Raw genomic sequence first — 22,437 nt, 5'->3', positions numbered from 1 at the left:
GGCGAGTACCTCTCAGTCTCAGCTCGAATGGACGCCATGCGGAGAATAGACACAAATAACCCTTTGCTGATATCGTTTTTGCAGCCGCTGGATAAGCAAACGTATAAAAGCACCTGCAAGGCTGGACTGCCTTTTTTTTGTTGCTCGCCGCTAAAGCTGCATGAGGAATGTCATTCATTTGTTCAAAGACTCCCAAATGGACATCAGTAAGCGAAACATGGTGTTAATTAGCAACCAACACACACAAATGAGAGACTGAATCAAACACACTAGATTTTCCCAGTGCTTCTGCATGCATGCTGTTGAGTTCCAGGCATAATTAAGACCATAATTAAGTGTGCGTTGTTGTTGCTTAGCACATTGGTGCATGTGTGTGTGTGTGTTCTTGTGTTTCTTTCTTGAGACGTCAACAAGGAAAAGTACCTTCCATATGAGGACCGGTGAACAAGTTAGGACCAAAATCATGGTCCCGATACGGAAAACCATTGCATCTAATAGAGAGCAAAATACTAGAGTCTGTGAACATTGCTCCAAAGTCAGGATTTTTTTGTTGATTTAATGTGCATACAAAAAGTAAACATTGACAGGTGCAAAGACAGAAATATATTATAAAACAAGAAGGCAGCGAAAGAAGGACTTACCTATTCACTCCCGAAAAAACCCGCCAGGTGAACAGCTGATTTTACAACTACCGGTGTTGACGTAAGACAACCCGCATCCCATATGTGACCATAGGATGAAGAAATACACTACGGTACTAAGACTATAGTGGCCATTAACAGTTAGCTTCTACAGCTGGGTTGCCCAAAGTGCGGCACAGGGGCCATCTGTGGTCCGTGACTCGTTTGTCATCGGCCTATAAGCACATTACAAACAACAAAAAATAGAGATCTCATTTGCACCCCTGGTGGTGAAATCTATCAAAATTAGGGTGGTCCCAAAAAGGAGGGATTTTTCAAATTGACTGTGTGTCGGTTTCAACATATAAAATAACAAGTGTGTGTAAAAAGTTGAAGTGCTCCCCCTCTGGCCAACATATGAAATAACAAGTGTGTGTAAGAAATTTAAATGCTCCCCCTCTGGCCAACATATGAAATAACAAGTGTGTAAGAAATTGAAATGCGCCCCCTTTGGCCAAAATTAATTTAAAAAAAAAAATGTATTAAAAAAAGAAACAAATATGTATATCGAGACATGCTGTAATAACTTGAGGTAAATAATGGCAATTAAAAACAATTACAAACAAAATATTTAATTTAAAAAAATAATAACTAAAAGCAGTCTTTTTCTCACAATGTGTCGATTTTTTTTCCCATAAAATTGGGAGCAATTTCTCATATTCTTTCTGTTTCTGTAATAATGCAACATTTTCTAGTAAAATGATTACTTTTGTATGTAAAATTAGTACTTCTTAATGCAAAATGGCGACGATTGTCATGTAAAACTCTGACTTTTATCGCAATATTGCCGATTTTTTTGTTGTTCTTGTAAAATAGTGACATTTTTTGAGTAAAAGTATGACTTTTGTCATAATTTTGCCAAGTCAAATTCCGATTGCCAAAATGTTAAAAAATAGAGATCTCATTTGCACCCCCGGTGGTGAAATCTATCAAAATGAGGGTGGTACCAAAAAGGAGGGATTTTTCAAATTGACAGTGTGTCGGTTTCAAAAGTGCCCTCCCCCTCTGGTCAACATATAAAATAACAAGTGTGTGTTAAAAGTTGAAATGCTCCCCCTCTAGCCAACATATGAAATAACAAGTGTGTGTAAGAAATTGGAATGCGCCCCCTTTGGCCAAAATTAATAAAAAAAATAAAATGTATTAAAAAAATTAATAAATATGTATATAGAGACATACTGTAATAACTTGAAGTAAATAATGGCGATTAAAAACCAATTACAAACAAAACATTTAATTAAAAAAATAAAATAACTAAAAGCAGTGTTTTTCTCACAATGTGTCGACTTTTTTCCCATAAAATTTGGAGAAATTTCTCATATTCTTTCTGTTTCTGTAATAATGCAATATTTTCTAGTAAAATGATTACTTTGTATGTAAAATTAGTACTTTTTAATGCAAAATGGCGATGATTGTCGTATAAAACTCTGACTTTTATCGCAATATTGCCAATTTTTTTGTTGTTCTTGTAAAATAGTGACATTTTTTGAGTAAAAGTATGACTTTTGTCATAATTTTGCCAAGTCAAATTCCGATTGCCAAAATGTTAAAAAATTGAGATCTCATTTGCACCCCTGGTGGTGAAATCTTTCAAAATGAGGGTGGTACCAAAAAGGAGGGATTTTTCAAATTGACTGTGTGTCGGTTTTAAAAGTGCTCCCCCTCTGGTCAACATATGAAATAACAAGTGTGTGTAAGAAATTGGAATGCGCCCCCTTTGGCCAAAATTAATTCAAAAAATAAAATGTATTAAAAAAATAAATAAATATGTACATAGAGACATACTGTAATAACTTGAAGTAAATAATGGCGATTAAAAACCAATTACAAACAAAACATTTTATACAAAAAATTAGATAACTAAAAGCAGTGTTTTTCTCACAATGTGTCGACTTTTTTCCCATAAAATTGGGAGCAATTTCTCATATTCTTTCTGTTTCTGTAATAACGCAATATTTTCTAGTAAAATTATTACTTTTTTATGTAAAATTAGTACTTTTTAATGCAAAATGGCGACGATTGTCATGTAAAACTCTGACTTTTATCGCAATATTGCCAATTTTTTTGTTGTTCTTGTAAAATAGTGACATTTTTGGAGTAAAAGTATGACTTTTGTCATCATTTTGCCGAGTCAAATTCCGATTGTTGTTATAATATTGCCGAAATTTTAAAGTTACGACTCTTTTCATAAAATTGACAACATTTGAAGCTTTTTCTTGTAAAATTGCGACTGTTGTTGAGTAAAATTCCAACTTGTATCATGACGTTGCACAAAATGTTCAGTTTTTCTTGTAAAATGTTGACTGCCGTTGAGTAAAATGACGACTTTTCTTATAACGCTGCCAAAATTTCGAAGTTTTTCTTGTGAAATTGAGACCTTTTTCTTGGGAAATTCCAACTCATTTTTCACAAGAAGCTTTTTTATATTTGCATAATATGTACATATTATTAATGTTGTAAATACAAATCTTTATATAGCTAGAAAGGGTGGTCCTAAAGAGGTAGGCTTTTTTCAGAGGTCTCAAGAAGGTGACAAATACAAGAATGTGTGTGCGTGTGTGTGTGTGTGTCTGTGTGTGTGTGTGTGTGTGTGTGTTGACATCCCTGAAGCAGTTTGACGTGTTATCTTTCACAGTTTGGACGTTCACGGCCAATTCACAACGCTTCTAATTCACCATTTAAACACCACATGTTTGACTCCTAATTATTGTAGCAACAACACACACACACAAACGCATTGTTTAATAAAGACAAAGTGCAAACAAATTGAGCTCTTTTTGTGTTTTGAGATGATGACTCATTTTTGTATTGTGCTCATTCAGTTTCTTGGTCAAAGTCACCCGTGTTGCTTTCCACTGACACCTTTTTATCAGCGACAGATGATTGTGAGTGCCGACTTCAAGGCCAACTATTTGTTTCCATATCTGCTCTGTGCATGCGTGTGTGTGTGTGTGCGTGTATGTGTGTGTATGTGTGTTACACACACAGGTATGCAGGATGGCGTTTGTCAAAGTCGTGAAAACAATCAGGCCTGTCTCAAATAGAAAAGGAATCACACAAAAAAACAATTGCTTTCTCGCTATAAAGTCAAGCAGAACTACAACAATAATAAAAGGGACACGTCTTTAGAGAGAGAATACAGTGGAAGCTTTAAAGTCCAATTCCCTTGGGTTCAGACAGTTAGGAACGCTGCCAGAATGAGGAGGAAAACATACATTTATCCACGAGAAACCTGTAGAAAACTCATTCACCCGAGGTTGGCAGAAGATAATATATAGAAATAAAGAATAGCATGTACATAATAGTAATACAGCTTATATGTCAAAATTAGGCTGTCAGGAATAACGAGTTAACTCATGTGATTAATCACCAAAAAATATCACATTAATCTTTTGGACCTGCTCAGTGGCCTTGTGGTTAGAGTGTCCGCCCTGAGACTGGAAGGTCGAGTCATACCAAAGACCATAAAAATGGGACCTGTTTGGTTTGCCCAAAATAAACCAAAAAACAGTAAATAACCCAAATTACTATGGTTATAATACGTAGGCCTGGGAGTATGCCTGTCCAGTCTACATGTGCTTTGTGGATTTGGAGAAGGCGTATGACCGGGTCCCAAGGGAGATCTTGTGGGAGGTGCTGAGGGAGTACGGGGTGAGGGGAACCCTGCTGAGGGCCATCCAATCTTTGTACAACCAAAGCGAGAGTTGTGTCCAGGTGCTTGGATGTAAGTCGGATCCGTTTCCAGTGGGGGTTGGTCTCCGCCAGGGCTGCGCTCTGTCACCTATCCTGTTTGTGATTTTCATGGACAGGATTTCTAGGCAGAGTCGTGACCATGGCGGAGAGGGTATACGTCTCGGGGGGGCTAAAGGTTGCGTCACTGCTTTTTGCAGATGATGTGGTCCTGATGGCACCTTCGGTTCGTGACCTTCAGCTCTCACTAGATCGGTTCGCAGCTGGAATGAGGATCAGCATCTCCAAATCTGAGGCCGTGGTTCTCAGCAGCAAACCGATGTTTTTTACAGTCCAGGTAGAGAACGAGACTCTGTCCCAGGTGGAGGAGTTGAAGTATCTCGGGGTCTTGTTCACGAGTGAGGGAAAGATGGAGAAGGAAATCAGCCGGAGAATCGGAGCAGCTGGGGCTGTATTGCAGTCTCTCTGCCGCACTGTTGTGACGAAATGAGAGCTGAGCCAGAAGGCAAAGCTCTCGGTCTACCGAGCTATCTACATTCCTACTCTCACCTATGGTCGTGAAATGTGGGTCATGACCGGAAGAATACGATCGCGGATACAAGCGGCCGAAATGAGTTTCCTCAGAAGGTTGGCTGGCGTCTCCCTTAGAGATAGGGTGAGAAGTTCAGTCACCCGAGAGAGACTCGGAGTAGAGCCGCTGCTCCTTCGCTTGGAAAGGAACCAGCTTAGGTGGTTCGGGCATCTCGTGCGGATGCTTCACGAGCGTCTCCCTAGGGAGGTCCTCGTTGGACGTCCCACTGGGAGGAGACCCCGGGGCAGGCCAAGGACCAGATGCGGGGATTACATCTCCTCTCTGGCCTGGGAACGCTTCGGGATTCCCCAGGAGGAAGTTGCTAATGTTGCTCTGGAGAGGGAAGTCTGGGGGTCCTTGCTGGAGCTGTTGTCCCCGCGACCCGATTCCGGATAAGCGGTTGAAGATGGATGGATGGATGGATAATACGTAGAAAACACATGACTTTATTGTGAAAACGTAAAATAAATTGTACAGAGTATTTGCAATTACTGTGATGTCACAAATACTCAACAATTCACGGTGTTATTACTATGCCTAACGTTTGGCTAACAACTTGTTTTCTTGTATTGTTATGGCAAGTCATTTCCGACATTAAGTGGGTTATGTCTATGTGCTTCATAGTTTAAGTGTGTTGGAACTGGTTGCAAGCAGCTATTTAACAGATACGGAGCATTAAAGGCTCAATTTTGAATATCTCTGTTGAAGGGACGTGTTGCGGAAGGCTGTGTTGTGAGTTGTTCAGTGAAAGGTTGTACAAATATTTTAAAAAAAAATCGTATAAACTCCTTGTCCCTGTTGATCATGTATACCCACAGACTAATCTCACGATTTATTTGACTGCACATGCTCCTTTACCTTAACTGCGGATGGTGAGCAGGTTGTTTGACAGTCAGTGATCATGCAGTTCAATGCATGTCAGTGCAAAGATGAGCGAGCAGACTCCGAATGTTGTGCTGGCTGGCACATTTCACTTTAAAATAGATACAACTGCAATCAAAGTAAAAAATTAAGAACATTTTTTTTTCCTGTATTTCCTGTATTTTCTGACATTAAAATTGCATTTGTGTCCAAATATTATTTGCTTTTTTGCAGCAGCAGCAGCAGATTAAAAAAAACAAAAACATGACGGGCTGTCATATACGGAGCCCCTAAAGGGACATGGGGGAAATTTTCATTTTTTATTTTTTTTATTTTGTTTTTTTTTTTAGACATGTATCTCGTGCGCACGAGAAACTTTTTATAAAATTATTTTTAAAAAAATAAAAAATTATATATATATATATATATTTTAAATAATTTTATAAAAAATAAACTATCTCGTGCGCACGAGATAGTTCCCATGCGCACGAGATACATGTCTAAAAAAAAAAAAAAATTACAATTTTTTTTTTTTTTTTTAAATAATTTTATAAAAAGTTTCTCGTGCACACGAGAAAGTTTCTCGTGCGCACAAGTTACATGTCTAAAAAAAAAAAAAAAAAAAAAAAATGTTTTTCCCCCATGTACCTTTAGGGGCTCCGTAGTCATACACTTGGTTTCCATTGCAGTTTTTCGCAAAATGAAAGCAATATTTCCAAAATTTCGACAAAGTACGTAGGTGATTCCATTAAAGGGTGTTTTGGGTCATGAGCTGTAATTCTGGTAAAATCTTGTCCTGCAAGACTCCACTTTGAGGTGGTTTTGGAGCTGTGATTACAATTGCAGCCTCTGCTGTTGCCGTGATTGTCAATGTGACGTCACATCCGTTTTTCTTCTTCACGGCTCAATTGACACGATGGTCAAGCATCTTGAGCGTAGCGGTAAAACAAGTGAGAGTGAGTGTAGAGTTTGAGCAGAAAATGCCGTGTTGCTGTTCTGTTCTTCTGTGTTCCAGTCCTTCAAATAGAGAGATAGGGAAGAGCTTTCATCAAGTCCCGAAAGAAGTGGTTCATAAAGGTAATACAGTCAGGGAAAAAAAAATGAAAGTGCGTCAGAAATGGCTCTTGAAAATATCACTTTCATCATGTTGTGGAATACCAACGGACCGCTTGTGTCTGCAGGGATCACTTTGTAAAATGTTTGATTTGTTTGAGAAACTTTCTGTGATGCAATGGAGTTTATTCTCTACTATATTAGTAGTGTTTGATAGCAGAACTAAACATAAAGAAAGGACAATAGATCACATTAGTTTTTTGTTCTGTTGTGATTGTTATGCCTAAATATAACTACAAAGACCTGGTTGTGCAAATATACTAACGTCATTTCAGAAAAATTGTATGTAAATTATCAAAAAACTTTCCGTTCTCTGAGTTCCCAATGAACAGACAAGAGGCTGTCTTTGTTACACCAAGCTAAAGGCTTGGAAAATTCCATTGTGTACGATGGGAGGAGACGGGAGGGGTTTATCTATTGTGATCCAAGATGTGCCCAAGCTCGATCCCGGACCAGCCCAAATCCGAGGCATCTTTTTCTTTTTTGTTAATGTGACCGAAAACAATGACTGTTTAAATACTCTCCATTCCTTTAGAAACAGCCGTTGTTATGTAAACAGGGAATATCCAAATAAAAAGAGGTGGCGCACAATCTTTCGCCAGAGCGTTATGACACTGTTAAGGGTACAGATGTCCACGTTTCTCCTCAATTGAGCCAAATTGAATTCTGTCTCTGTTTATTTCCTTGCTTCTTGTCTTGTTTGATAGATGTCATCAGTGTTTGAACCTGACAGTCATGTTAAGTAATAAATATTGTGATTGTTGGTCCAATCCACCGTATTTTTTTTTTTTTCAATTTTCATAACAGAAACTAAAAGCTTAAGTAGTTGTTGTGCAGGGAAGACCACTGCTTTATTTGACACGGATGACCACATTATAGCGTCTTTGGTGATATTTCTTAGCATCAAGAACATATCCTTAATAGTATCAATAAACTGGATGAATAAATCTCTTGTAGGCTCAACAGCATGTACTGAATTTTGATATCGCGAGCAAATATTCATGCCGAACAACAGCGACATGTACAGCTAAATAATGAGACACAATATACTTCACTTCATAATAAAAACAACTGCAGACATGAATTATAGATGAGGCTCATATTTGTAGCAGGAAATTAACTTCAAACAAACTCATCCTTTCTCACGTTAGCGTCACAATCACATCAGCACGTCACTCGTTATGTCAAAGAAATACGTTGCTTACCGATGCACATACACTACCGTTCAAAAGTTTGGGGTCACATTGAAATGTCCTTATTTTTGAAGGAAAAGCACTGTACTTTTCAATGAAGATAACTTTAAACTAGTCTTAACTTTAAAGAAGTACACTCTATACATTGCTAATGTGGTAAATTACTATTCTAGCTGCAAATGTCTGGTTTTTGGTGCAATATCTACATAGGTGTATAGAGGCCCATTTCCAGCAACTATCACTCCAGTGTTCTAATGGTACAATGTGTTTGCTCATTGGCTCAGAAGGCTAATTGATGATTAGAAAACCCTTGTGCAATCATGTTCACACATCTGAAAACAGTTTAGCTCGTTACAGAAGCTACAAAACGGACCTTCCTTTGAGCAGATTGAGTTTCTGGAGCATCACATTTGTGGGGTCAATTAAACGCTCAAAATGGCCAGAAAAAGAGAACTTTCATCTGAAACTCGACAGTCTATTCTTGTTCTTAGAAATGAAGGCTATTCCACAAAATTGTTTGGGTGACCCCAAACTTTTGAACGGTAGTGTATATCTAACTTGGTCTTTGACGGATTAATGCTTAATTTGTGGACCCCTCAGATGTAAAGACATGATGTGCCTCCAATCTTTTCTTCTCTAAATACCGTGAGTTTCAAGTGAAGTGAGGTAGCAGTAACCTCTTGGTGATGGTAAATGATTTAAAATTTAAAATGTTTTTTTTTTTTTTTATTAGGAGTCAGCGTTGGCCCTAAGAATTTTCTAAATGGGGTCCCAGGGACCCCCATCAAGTCATAAAAATGGGGTCCCACAATACATTTTTGGGGTTCCACTTTTGGTAAGTGTTTTGAAAATAAATTATACATGTATGCATTATCCTGTTATATCTCACATTCTATATTGTGTTAAATGGGAGCATCCACTCCACTGTGCGCCCTCATTCATCAGCCCCGCACAGGAGCGCACCTGGAGCCGCTCGGAAACCCGCCCGGGACCTTCTCACAAGGGCGCACGCAAATGCACGCACAATTCAGCCGTATTGAGGCTAAACACTTTGTATGGCGTCTTTTCAGAATGCACGGGTGCAAATAATGCTTTTGACCTCGTCTTTTGACATCATCACCCTCTCGCTGACTTTCCGTTCTCTGAGTTCCCAATGAACAGACAAGAGGCTGTCTTTGTTACACCAAGCTAAAGGCTTGGAAAATTCCATTGTGTACGATGGGAGGAGACGGGAGGGGTTTATCTATTGTGATCCAAGATTTGCCCAAGCTCGATCCCGGACCAGCCCAAATCCGAGGCATCTTTTTCTTTTTTGTTAATGTGACCGAAAACAATGACTTTTTAAAGGCCTACTGAAAGCCACTACTACCGACCACGCAGTCTGATAGTTTATATATCAATGATGAAATCTTAACATTGCAACACACGCCAATACGGCCGGGTTAACTTATAAAGTGACATTTTAAAATTCCCGGGAAATATCCGGCTGAAACATCGCGGTATGATGACGTATGCGCGTGACGAAGTCCGAGTAACGGAAGTTATGGTACCCCGTAGAATCCTATACAAAAAGCTCTGTTTTCATTTCATAATTCCACAGTATTCTGGACATCTTTTGCAATTTTTTTAATGAACAATGAAGGCTGCAAAGAAGACAGTTGTAGGTGGGATCAGTGTATTAGCAGCGGACTACAGCAACACAACCAGGAGGACTTTGTTGGAGTGCTAGCCGCGCTAGCCGCGCTAGCCGCGCTAGCCGCGCTAGCCGCCGACTTCACCTTGACTTCCTATGTCTCCGGGCCGCCAAACGCATCGGGTGAAGTCCTTCGTCCTTCTGCCGATCGCTGGAACGCAGGTGAGCACGGGCGTTAATGAGCAAATGAGGGCTGGCTGGCGTAGGTGGAGAGCTAATGTTTTTAGCATAGCTCTGTGCAGTCCGGTTGCTAAGTTAGCTTCAATGGCGTCGTTAGCACAGCATTGTTAACCTTCGCCAGCCTGGAAAGCATTAACCGTGTATTTACATGTCAACGGTTTAATAGTATTGTTGATTTTCTATCTATACTTCCAGTCAGGGGTTTATTTCTTTTGTTTCTATATGCAGTTAAAGCAAGATGCTATCACGTTAGCTCGTAGCTAAAGCATTTCGCCGATGTATTGTCGTGGAGATAAAAGGCACTGAATGTCCATTTCGCGTTCTCGACTCTCATTTTCAAGAGGATATAGTATCCCAGGTGGTTTAAAATACAAATCTGTGATCTACAATAGAAAAAGGAGAGTGTGGAATCCAATGAGCCAGCTAGTACCTAAGTTACGGTCAGAGCGAAAAAAGATACGTCCATCGCTGCCTCTCAAGTCATTCACTGTAACGTTCCTCATCTACGAATCTTTCATCCTCGCTCAAATTAATGGGGTAATCATCACTTTCTCGGTCCGAATCTCTCTCGCTCCATTGTAAACAATGGGGAATTGTGAGGAATACTAGCTCCTGTGACGTCACGCTACTTCCGGTACAGGCAAGGCTTTTTTTTTTTATCAGCGAGCAAAAGTTGCGAACTTTATCGTCGATTTTCTCTACTAAATCCTTTCTGCAAAAATATGGCAATATCGCGAAATGATCAAGTATGACACATAGAATGGATCTGCTATTCCCGTTTAAATAAAAAAAAATCATTTCAATAGGCCTTTAAATACTCTCCATTCCTTTAGAAACAGCCGTTGTTATGTAAACAGGGAATATCCAAATAAAAAGAGGTGGCGCACAATCTTTCTTTTTATGGTGTGTTTTCAGAATGCACGGGTGCAAATAATGCTTTTGACCTCGTCTTTTGACATCATCACCCACTCGCTGACCTCTTTGTTGTTTTTGTAGTTCTTTATGCTCTCGTCTTGTCCTTGCTGAGTCCCGTTTGCTGCGAGGCCGTCGCCGTCATGCAAACTAGCATCCGGCAAACGTCCTCCGATGCCACTGGCAGGTTTTTTTTTGTTTTGTTTTGTTTCCCCAAAGTGGAAGAACACACATTTTCTCTGAAGTTCGGTGTTTGTTGTACCCGAGAGACGGCTCACCTCAAGTGGGCGTTAAATGCTTCTCAAAAGCACTTTGCGATTTTTATTTTTTTTTCTTCGGTTTTATGTTTGGTTTTTAATGCTTAGAATGTGTTTGCAGCTTCAAGGACCTTTTCCTTTTGAAACGTGCTACTTGTAGTGTGTGTGTGTGTGTGTGTGTGTGTGTGTGTGTGAGGACGTCTTCCTCTCTGGATTGTTTTAATCAACCACTTCTGCCCTTTTTAAAAGATGTTCCTCCTTAGATGTTCTTCCATACATCGCCACTAAGTGCAGCTTCACGAAGAAGTGATTCAACTCGCTGTTTTTTTTTAGCGTCCTTTTAATCTCAAAGGCCTTTAACCAGTCCTCCATTGAATTTGTCCAAAAGGCCGTCATTTTTCTGCCCGGGCTTGGAGTGGACTTGTATAAACAAAGAGAAAGGCTGCCTGAAATGTAAAATAAACGTCTGCAGTAGAAAAGGGGATTCGTATGGACCCATTCGTCACGGTTTACCCGACACATAAAACGTGACGACTCGGGGGGTTGCGCCATCCACTGCCAAGTTAAAGTTAAAGTACCAATGATTGTCGCACACACACTAGGTGTGGTGAAATTTGTCCTCTGCATTTGACGCATCCCCTTGTTCACCCCCTGGGAGGTAAAGGGGAGCAGTGAGCAGCAGCAGTGGCCGCGCCCGGGAATAATTTTTGGTGATTCAACCCCCCAATTCCAACCCTTGATGGTAATGGGTCCCATTTTTTATAGTCTTTGGTATGACTTGGCCAGGCATTGAACTCATGACTAACCGATCTCGGGGCGTACACCTACTCTAACCACAGTAGAGTGTTGAATGTCCTAAAATGTGTTTTGTGGCAATGCCAATTTGGACCACAGTGTCAGTTGCTGTGTAAAGTGGGGCTGCATTGCAAAACGATTAACCCCCCCTCTTCCTCTCACGCGAGACCCACCCAGGAATGTGTCCATAACATCAATTTCTCTTCTTTATTTAAATACTATTCGCGCTGGCTCCCTCACCTGTCTTTAACTGGCAAATCAGGATACTCCCCTGTCCTCTGAATGGGACGGGACCATTTGCTTTTTTTTTTTTTTTTTTTTGCTTTGCGTTTCATATGCCTTTTTGCTCTTTCTGCACTTCCTAGCTGCACATTTTTAGGTTTTTGTGTTGCCTATGTTTTCCCTAATAATAAAAAAGCTTCTTTCGTGCACTCGCCTGACATCTCTGCATCCTGGGGTCCAGGCAAACACCAGAACATAACATATTTCAGTGAATTTAATTTGGTTTCACCTTGAAATGTCACAGCAAAAGCTATTTTATTTGTTTTAATTTTTTTTCATTGTAAAACATCAACATGATGTAAAGAATAAAAGAAAATAACAACATCATGATGTTTCAAACATGTTTACTGTTTCACATTCTAACATGTCCAAAAAGGAGGAGGAGGAGGAGGAGGCAGAATAAATTCAAACATCATTGTTCACTTTTTTTTTAATCTTAAACATAACAACAATGGACATTGTCCATGTGATGTCAGATTAAAAAAAAATGATGCTGTTTGGCCACAATACCAGGCAATATGTTTGGAGGAGAAAAGGTGAGGCCTTTAATCCCAGGAACACCATACCTACCGTCAAGCATGGTGGTGATAGTATTATTCTCTGGATCTGTTTTGCTGCCAATGGAACTGGTGCTTTACAGAGAGTAAATGGAGGATTTCACATGACTAGGTAATTCATTTACTGTAAATTGGACATCTTTATAACCGTGATGGTCTCCCGGCATATTAATATTAAATAATCACATTGGTCTTGTGCTAATTGGAGGGAGAATACATCCAAATGACTCAAGCCGATATTCTTGGAATTGCAAGATTTTCACTCTCTACTTTTCTTGGAAGACTCTTTTTTTTTTCGTGCAAACTACGCTGCGACAGCTGGCAACATGTCGATATGCGGGTGGCTACAACAGTGATATATATATATATATTAGGGGTGTGTGAAAAAATCGATTCGAATTCGAATCGCGATTCTCACGTTGTGCGATTCAGAATCGATTCTCATTTTAAAAAAATCTATTTTTTTTAATTATTATTTTATTATTATTATTATTATTATTATTTATTTATTTTTTAAATTAATCAATCCAACAAAACAATACACAGCAATACCATAACAATGCAATCCAATTCCAAAACCAAACCCGACCCAGCAACACTCAGAACTGCAATAAACAGAGCAATTGAGAGGAGACACAAACACGACACAGAACAAACCAAAAGTAGTGAAACAAAAATGAATATTATCAACAACAGTATCAATATTAGTTACAATTTCAACATAGCAGTGATTAAAAATCCCTCATTGACATTATCATTAGACATGTAGTTTATGAGATGCGATGCAAGCGTAAGCCACTGTGACACTATTGTTCATTTTTGGAATTTTTTTTAAATTAATGTTTGCAATGATAATATCAATGAGGGATTTTTAATCACTGCTATGTTGAAATTGTTACTAATATTGATACTGTTGTTGATAGTATTCATTTTTGTCTCACTACTTTTGGATTTTTCCGTGTCATGTTTGTGTGTCCTCAATTGCTCTCAATTGCTCTGTTTAATGCTATTCTGAATGTTGCTAGGTCGGGTTTTGTTTTGAAATTGTATCGCATTATGTTGGTATTGTTGTGTATTGTTTTCATAAAAAAAATTAAAAAAAAAAAAAAAAATCGTTTTTGAATCGAGAATCGTGTTGAATTGAAAAAAAAAATAGATTCTGAATCGAATCGTGACCCCAAGAATCGATTTTGAATCGAATCGTGGGACACCCAAAGATTCCCAGCCCTAATATATATATATATATATATATATATATATATATATATATATATATATATATATATATATATATATATATATATATATATATATATATATATATATATATATATATATATATATATATATATATATATGTCTTAATTGGATTATCCAAAAAAAAAAAAAAAAATAGTGCTCGATACTGTGGTAGAGCGTAATATGTGTGGGAAAAAAAAAAAAATATATATATATATATATATATATATATATATATATATATATATATATATATATATATATATATATATATATACATATAAGAAATACTTGAAAATATATACACCCCCCCATGTCCCGAATTCGGAGGTCTCAAGGTTGGCAAGTATGCATGCAAGGCCCTAACCACGACCCATCAGGAGCAAGGGTGAAGTGTCATGCTCAAGGACACAAAGGACGTGACAAGGTTGGTAGAAGGTGGGGATTGAACCAGGAACCCTCAGGTTGCTGGCACGGCCACTCTCCCCAACCAGCGCCATGCCGCCCCCCTAAGTCTTTGTTACTTAGAATATGTTCCCCATACTAAAGTGATGCCAAATTTTGTAACTGTAAATTTTTTATTCCATATGAGTTGGGAAATTGTGTTAGATGTAAATATAAACGGAATACGATAATTTGCAAATCCTTTTCAACCCATATTCAGTTGAATGCACTACAAAGACAACATATTTGATGTTCAAACTCATAAACTTTTTTTTTTTTTTGCAAATAATAATTAACTTAGAATTTCATGGCTGCAACACGTGCCAAAGTAGTTGGGGAAGGGCATGTTCACCACTGTGTTACATGGCCTTTCCTTTTAACAACACTCAGTAAACGTTTGGGAACTGAGGAGGCACATTTTTGAAGCTTCTCAGGTGGAATTCTTTCCCATTCTTGCTTGATGTACAGCTTAAGTTGTTCAACAGTCCGGGGGTCTCCCTTGTGCTATTTTAGGCTTCATAATGCGCCACACATTTTCAATGGAAGACAGGTCTGGACTACAGGCAGGCCAGTCTAGTACCCGCACTCTTTTACTATGAAACCACGTTGATGTAACACATGGCTTGGCATTGTCTTGCTGAAATAAGCAGGGGCGTCCATGGCAACGTTGCTTGGATGGCAACATATGTTGCTCCAAAACCTGTATGTACCTTTCAGCATTAATGGCGCCTTCACAGATGTGTAAGTTACCCATGTCTTGGGCACTAATACACCCCCATACCATCACACATGCTGGCTTTTACACTTTGCGCCTATAACAATCCGAATGGTTCTTTTCCTCTTTGGTCCGGAGGACACAATTTTCACAGTTTCCAAAAACAATTTGAAATGTGGACTCGTCAGACCACAGAACACTTTTCCACTTTGTATCAGTCCATCTTACATGAGCTCAGGCCCAGCGAAGCCCACGGCGTGTCTGGGTGTTGTTGATAAACGGTTCTCGCCTTGCATGGGAGAGTTTTAACTTGCACTTACAGATGTAGCGACCAACTGTAGTTACTGACAGTCGGTTTCTGAAATGTTCCTGAGCCCATGTGGTGATATCCTTTACACACTGATGTCGCTTGTTGATGCAGTACAGCCTGAGGGATGGAAAGTCACGGGCTTAGCTGCTTACGTGCAGTGATTTCTCCAGATTCTTTGAACCCTTTGATGATATTACGGACCGTAGATGGTGAAATCCCTAAATTCCTTCCTGATGGCAGCCTTAACTGCCATGTGGCCCTCAAAGAAAACCAGTTTGACATCCCTGGGTCAGATGGTGAACTTTTCTGCTGAGCCATGCAAAAAGAACAAAACCCCAAACTTTTATGTGTCTAAAAATGCTAATGGAGGCCATTGGCATCTTGATATGCTTGGACTGGTCACATGATCCGGTTTGTGTCTTCTCTAACAAGTTTAACCCCCCAACCTAGCAGGCCCCCCACCTCCGTCTTCTGCCCGTTCTGACGGCGTAACGCGTGTTTACTGCTGCCTGTACGACCTTCTCACTGGTGCACAGCGATACATAACGGCCTGACTGGCCTTGCTCCATTTTTCTCGCATTCGAGAGAAAACAACGCGTTTCCCCCTCGTGAAGTGGGATCGGCTTTAATTCCTTGGCTGGTGTGCAGTCCTGGGTCATGTCCACTTTACCTCACTTCTCCGGAAGCTTCTCTCCCTTGTGCTAATTGGCCATCCATGAATCCCCCCCGAGGGGAGGCGGAGCCTGTGATTGACAGGGGTGATAATCTGGATAATAGTGGCGATAGCAGCTGCCTGCTGAGGTGTTGAGAACAACCGCGGGAGAAACCTGCGAGAGCGGGGATGATCTCCATGCCCGTTTTTTTCCCGCCGGAATGTTCCCCCCCTCGCATCTGCTCACCTCGCTTGCCGTCATTTGCGCGCGTGTCAGCGTTGGCGCCGTGTCCTAATTAGCGCGGCATCGGCTAATTGCGTTTGTGACGCAGCATCTCGGGGGAGATAGGCCGCGCTAATTTTAATAAGAGTAAACAAGCAAACCGCTCCCCGGTGACGACGGATTAATTAGACCATCCTCCACCGGTGGCGATTGAAAGGACGCGAGTGGGAGGATGCAGAAGAAGAAGAAGAAGAAGTGAGGCAGGCAGGCAAGCCACAGACAAAGAAGGTGGGGTCAGTGAGAGTTTGTTTGCGTTTTCCTTGGTGGGACAAGTTGGGACGTCTACCTGAATGGACAACTCAATGCCATACAATCCACTTTATTTAAATGGCACATTTAAAAAAAACAATAGAAGTTTCACAAAGTGCTGCACAGAAGTTAAGACATACGGTCGTGGTCAAAAGTTTTGTTTTGTTTTGTTTCAACTTTCCTCCAGAAGGTCTTATCTTTGTCCATGTGGTGTCAGATTTAACAAAAATTTAGCTGTTTGGCCACAATACCAGGCAATATGTTTGGAGGAGAAAAGGTGAGGCCTTTAATCACAGGAACACCATACCTACCGTCAAGCATGGTGGTGGTAGTATTATGCTCTGGGCCTGTTTTGCTGCCAATGGAACTGGTGCTTTACAGAGAGTAAATGGAGGATTACCTCCAAATTCTTCAGGACAACCTAAAGTCATCAGCCCGGAGGTTGGGTCTTGGGCGCAGTTGGGTGTTCCGACAGGACAATGAACCCCGAAACACACGTCAAAAGTGGTAAAGGAAGAGCTAAATCAGGCTAGAATTAAGGTTTTAGACTGGCCTTTCCAAAGTCCTGACTTTAAAGGCCTACTGAAAGCCACTACTACCGACCACGCAGTCTGATAGTTTATATATCAATGATGAAATCTTAACATTGCAACACATGCCAATACGGCCGGGTTAACTTATAAAGTGCAATTTTAAAATTCCCGCCACACTTCCGGTTGAAAAACTCCTTTGGATATGATTTATGCGCGTGACGTCACAAAATCCACGGAAGTGGTTGGACCCCATCGACCCGATACAAAAACTTCTTGTTTTCTTCGACAAAATTCCACAGTATTCTGGACATCTGCGTTGGTGAATCTTTCGCAATTTGTTTAATGAACAATGGAGGCTGCAAAGAAGAACGTTGTAGGTGGGATTAGCGGCTAAGTAAAATACTTACAGCAACACAACAAGGACTACTTACTTAGCAGACGCCTAGCCGATGCTTGCCGCCAAACCCACGGATGAAGTCCTTCGTCGCGCCGTCGATCGCTGGAACGCAGGTGAGCACGGCTGTTGATGGGAAGATGAGGGCTGGCTGGCGTAGGTGGAGCGCTAATGTTTTTATCATAGTTCTGTGAGGTCCGGTTGCTAAGTTGCTAAATTAGCCTTAGCGTCGTTAGCAACAGCATTGTTAAGCCTTACCAGGCTGAGAATTTTTAACCGTGTAGTTACATGTACATGGTTTAATAGTATTGTTGATCTTCTGTCTATCCTTCCAGTCAGGGGTTTATTTATTTTGTTTCTATCTTCATTTGAGAACGATGCTATCACGTTAGCTCAGTAGCTAAGTGTGTCACCGATGTATTGTCGTGGAGATAAAAGTCACTTTAAATGTCCATTTCGCGTGCTCGACTCTCATTTTCAAGAGGATATAGTATCCGAGGTGGTTTAAAATACAAATCCGTGATCCACAATAGAAAAAGGAGAGAGTGTGGAATCCAAAGAGCCAGCTTGTACCTAAGTTACGGTCAGAGCGAAAAAAGATACGTCCATCACTGCCTCTCTAGTCCTTCACTGTAACGTTCCTCATCTATGAATCTTTCATCCTCGCTCAAATTAATGGGGTAATCGTGGCTTTGTCGCTCCGAATCTCTCTCGCTCCATTGTAAACAACGGGGAATTGTGAGGAATACTAGCTCCTGTGACGTCACGCTACTTCCGGTATAGGCAAGGCTTTTTTTTTATCAGCGACCAAAAGTTGCAAACTTTATCGTCGATTTTCTCTACTAAATCCTTTCGGCAAAAATATGGCAATATCGCGAAATGATCAAGTATGACACGTAGAATGGATCTGCTATTCCCGTTTAAATAAATAAAAATCATTTCAGTAGGCCTTTAACGTGTGGACAATGCTGAAGAAACAAGTCCATGTCAGAAAACCAACACATTTAGCTGATCTGCACCAATTTTGTCAAGAGTAGTGGTCAAAAATTCAACCAGAATTGTGGATGGCTACCAAAAGCGCCATATTGCAGTGAAACTTGCCAAGGGACATGTAAGCATATATTAACATATACTTTAAACCCAGCAGATTTGGTCACAGTAGACCCATAATAAATTCATAAAAGAACCAAATTTTATGAATATTTTTTGTGACCAACAAGTATGTGCTCCAGTCACTCTATCACAAAAAAATAAAGAGTTGTAGAAATTATTGGAAACTCAAGACAGCCATGACATTATGTTCTTTACAAGTGTATGTCAACTTTTGACCACGACTGTACATACTAGAAGAGTCAGTAATATAACACATTTAATTATAAAAAGAATAAATGCATAAAATACATCAGAGAAAATAAAATAGACTAAAATCACTCAACTCTCATGCTGGTTCAAAAGCCAAAGAGTAAAAATATGTTTTAAGAGGTGATTCAAAAGTCCGGATAACAATAAGGATCACCTCTGGATTTTAAACAGGTTTTTGGGACGACAAGAAGAAACTGATCAGCAGACCTCAGAGACCTTGTGGGGGTGTACATTTTTAAAAAGTCTAACATATACTGTGGCGCTAATCTGTTAAGAGATTCAAAAACAAACAACGATATTTTAAAATGAATTCTAAAAAGACCTGGGAGCCAGTGAAGGGATGCTAAAATGTGTTCATGCTTTTAGTGCCAGTTAAAAGGCGATCAGCAGACATTTTGGACTAACTGCAATCGAGCGATTGAGGCCTGGTTCATTCCAACGTAGAGGGAGTTGCAGTAGTCTAAACGTGATGAAATAAAAGCATGGATTACCCGCTCAAAGTCATTGAAAAATTTTTGCTAAAAGTCTTAGATGATAAAATTAGATCACTCAACAGAGTTAGCCTGCTGCTCCAATTTAAAATCATTGTCGAACTTAAAACCAAGATTTGTGACTGTTGGTTTAAAAGAAGGCATCAGGGGGTCCAGGTCACTGGGGGGAGCATTCTGTTTGACTTTTTAGTCAAATAAAATTATTTCCGTCTTGTTCTCTTTTACACTTGCCAGTTAAAAGGCGAGCAGCAGCATTTTGGACTAACTGCAATCGAGCGACTGAGGCCTGGTTCATTCCAACATAGGGGGAGTTGCAGTAGTCCAAACGTGATGAAATGAAAGCATGGATTAACCGCTCAAAGTCGTTAAAAGATAAAAGTGATACAATTTTTGCTAAAAGTCTTAGACGATAAAATTAGATCACAGTTAACCTGCTGCTCCAATTTAAAATCATTGTCAAACTTAAAACCAAGATTTGTGACCGTTGGTTTGAAACAAGGCATCAGGGGGTCCAGGTCACTGGGGGGAGTATTCTGTTTGACTTTTGAGTCAATTAAAATTATTTCTGTCTTGTTCTCATTTACACTTGCTATATTAACTTGCAATGGCTATATTGTATTCAACAGAAACAGGAAGAAGCAATCTCTAACGTTAAATGGTCACTGAATGAAGCCCTTGACAGGAGTACCTGTAGACGTCATGACTCCCATTGTCTCGATTGTTTATTTTTAAGTTAGAATACATTTTACAAAAAATACGGGTTATTTTTTAACATAAAAAAGTGCAGTTTCCTTTAAACATTGTTGTGTTGTGGTTGTTGCATTTGTTGTGACCCTTCTCAGCCACCGTACTGTAGCAGATACTTAGGGGAATAGAGTTCCAGAAGGAAGGGGGTATCGTTGAGGAGGAGAAGGATCTTGAACTGGGGTAACAGTGAAGTTCTTGGAGGATGGGCTGATGTAGTCAGAGGAGCATGAAGGAGTGAGGAGGAGTGCTGTGGAGTTTTGGATGAGTTGACATTTATAAAGGATGAACCAGAGAGGAAGCTGTTGCAATAATCCAGTCTGGATGGGATAATTGCATGCAGAGTTTCAACAGTTTATGGAAATATTGAAAATGGATTTTAGACAATTATGATTTGTTTTTTTGCTGTATGGAGGAAAATGTTGTCCCAGTTGTTTTTACCGGTGAGGCAGTTTGTTGGTGATGAAGGATCAGGTTGGAATGTAAATATGTATGTCATAGGGATGTAACGATAAACTGTATTAATGTTGACCGCGGTGGAACTCTCGACGGTTATTATTACGGTTTTAAATTAAAATCATCGAAAAACCGTGATTTTTTTGTGTGTGTTTTTTTTGTTCTTTTTTATTAATCAATCCAACAAATAATGCCATCATAATACAATTCCAATTCCAAAACCAGCAACATTCAGAATAGCAATCAACAGAGCGATTGAGAGGACACACAAACATGACACAAAACAATACAAAAGTAGTCAAACAAAAATGAATAATATCAACGACGGTATCAATATTAATAGGAATTCCAACACAACATTACATTATCACAGCCATTTATGTAAAGTAAAATAATATTTAAAAAATGAACCAGTGTCCCAGTGGCTTACACTTGCATCACATCTCATAAGCTTGACAACACATTGTGTCCAATATTTTCCACAAAGATAAAATAAGTCATATTTTAGGTTAATTTAATAGTTAAAACACATTTAAATAATGGATTCCATATTCCAATATATGACTGATTTTGATCTAAACTTAATGCCGTTTTTTCTACTGATATAATTTCCATAGCTTGTGTATACCAGTCAGAATGAGGTGGACCATGAACATATTAATAGAGTTATTAACTAAGGGGCCAAGCCCAGTTCCTGAAAAACAACCCCCACCATAATTCCTCCTCCACCAAATTTCACACTCGGCACAATGCAGTCCAAAATGTACCGTTCTCCTGGCAACCTCCAAACCCAGACTCGTCCGTCAGATTGCCAGATGGAAAAGCATGATTCATCACTCCAAAGAACGAGTCTCCACTGCTCTAGAGTCCGGTGGCGACGTGCTTTACACCAGTGGTTCTCAAATGGGGGTACGCGTACCCCTGGGGGTACTTGAGGGTATGCCAAAGGGTACGTGAGATTTTTTTTAAATATTCTAAAAATAGCAACAATTCAAAAACCCTTTATAAATATATTTATTGAATAGTACTTCAACAAAATATGAATGTAAGTTCATAAAATGAACATCAAATCAAGTAGGCTATTCCATTCATTACAATGCAACAATGCAACAATGCAATATTCAGTGTTGACAGCTAGATTTTTTGTGGACATGTTCCATAAATATTGATGTTAAGGATTTCTTTTTTTGTGAAGAAATGTTTAGAATTAAGTTCATGAATCCTGATGGATCTCTATTACAATCCCCAAAGTGGGCACTTTAACTTGATGATTACTTCTACGTGTAGAAATCTTTATTTATAATTGAATCACTTGTTTATTTTTCAACACGTTTTTAGTTATTTTTATATCTTTTTTTCCCAAATAGTTCAAGAAAGACCACTACAAATGAGCAATATTTTGCATTGTTATACAATTTCAGTGTTTCCCATAAACTGCCAAGATACCTGTGGCGGTGGGGGCGTGGCTATGGGCGTGGTCAGCATGACATCATCGAGTAATTTGCATAATTTACTACAATGATATGATTTTCTCTAAAAAGGCTCAAAAAATGTATACTTACTAATTAATAATAACAGTTTTGTTTTAAACGTCCATCCGTCCATCCATTTTACAATATAATTACAACACTTTATGTACATATTTATATACAGATTTGAACAATAAGTTATTCACTGAAATATATTTATTAATTGTGGTTCTTACAAAAAATATATCTTATACAAATATAAAATCTAAAATGTCTCTTAAAGCTCTGCCCCTTTAATTAGTGCATACTAAA

The sequence above is a fragment of the Entelurus aequoreus genome, linkage group LG01 (assembly GCF_033978785.1).
Source record: "Entelurus aequoreus isolate RoL-2023_Sb linkage group LG01, RoL_Eaeq_v1.1, whole genome shotgun sequence".
In the NCBI taxonomy this organism is placed as follows: Eukaryota; Metazoa; Chordata; class Actinopteri; order Syngnathiformes; family Syngnathidae; genus Entelurus; species Entelurus aequoreus.
Note: the sequence above shows the minus strand (reverse complement) of the source record.